At 39.6% G+C, this 326-nt stretch overlaps 1 protein-coding gene across 12 annotated transcripts in view; it reads left to right on the top strand.

Annotated features, from left to right (window-relative positions):
- LOC119590818 (nectin-3-like protein) overlaps nucleotides 1–326 on the top strand; it is a 27,674-nt gene that overhangs the window by 12,510 nt on the left and 14,838 nt on the right. The window lies entirely within an intron of this gene.

Here is a 326-nt window from a genome sequence, read left to right as displayed (position 1 = left end):
CATATGAAATGTTTTAAGTACAAAAGCCAAACCACTTGCATGACATGCATGACAAATCACTCCTTTTGTATACCACTATGGCAAATTCAGTAGATACATCATGAGAATGAATTATTTCAAAAAGAAAAAATGCTTGGCACTAATTCCAAGCATCCCACTGTAACCTGTGGAATGGCTCACCTGTGTTGGACCCTGGCTTCTGCCAAGGTCAAGAGTTAGGGCTGTGAAAGGCAAGTGTTTTGGCTGGCAAGACATTGGCTTCTGTTTCCCCTTACTTCATCCTCCTTTTTATTTTCACTTTGTTTTGGATTCAAATCTATTTTGGG

This window comes from Penaeus monodon, chromosome 27 (assembly GCF_015228065.2).
Source record: "Penaeus monodon isolate SGIC_2016 chromosome 27, NSTDA_Pmon_1, whole genome shotgun sequence".
In the NCBI taxonomy this organism is placed as follows: Eukaryota; Metazoa; Arthropoda; class Malacostraca; order Decapoda; family Penaeidae; genus Penaeus; species Penaeus monodon.
This window is presented reverse-complemented; position numbering and strand designations above follow the sequence as displayed.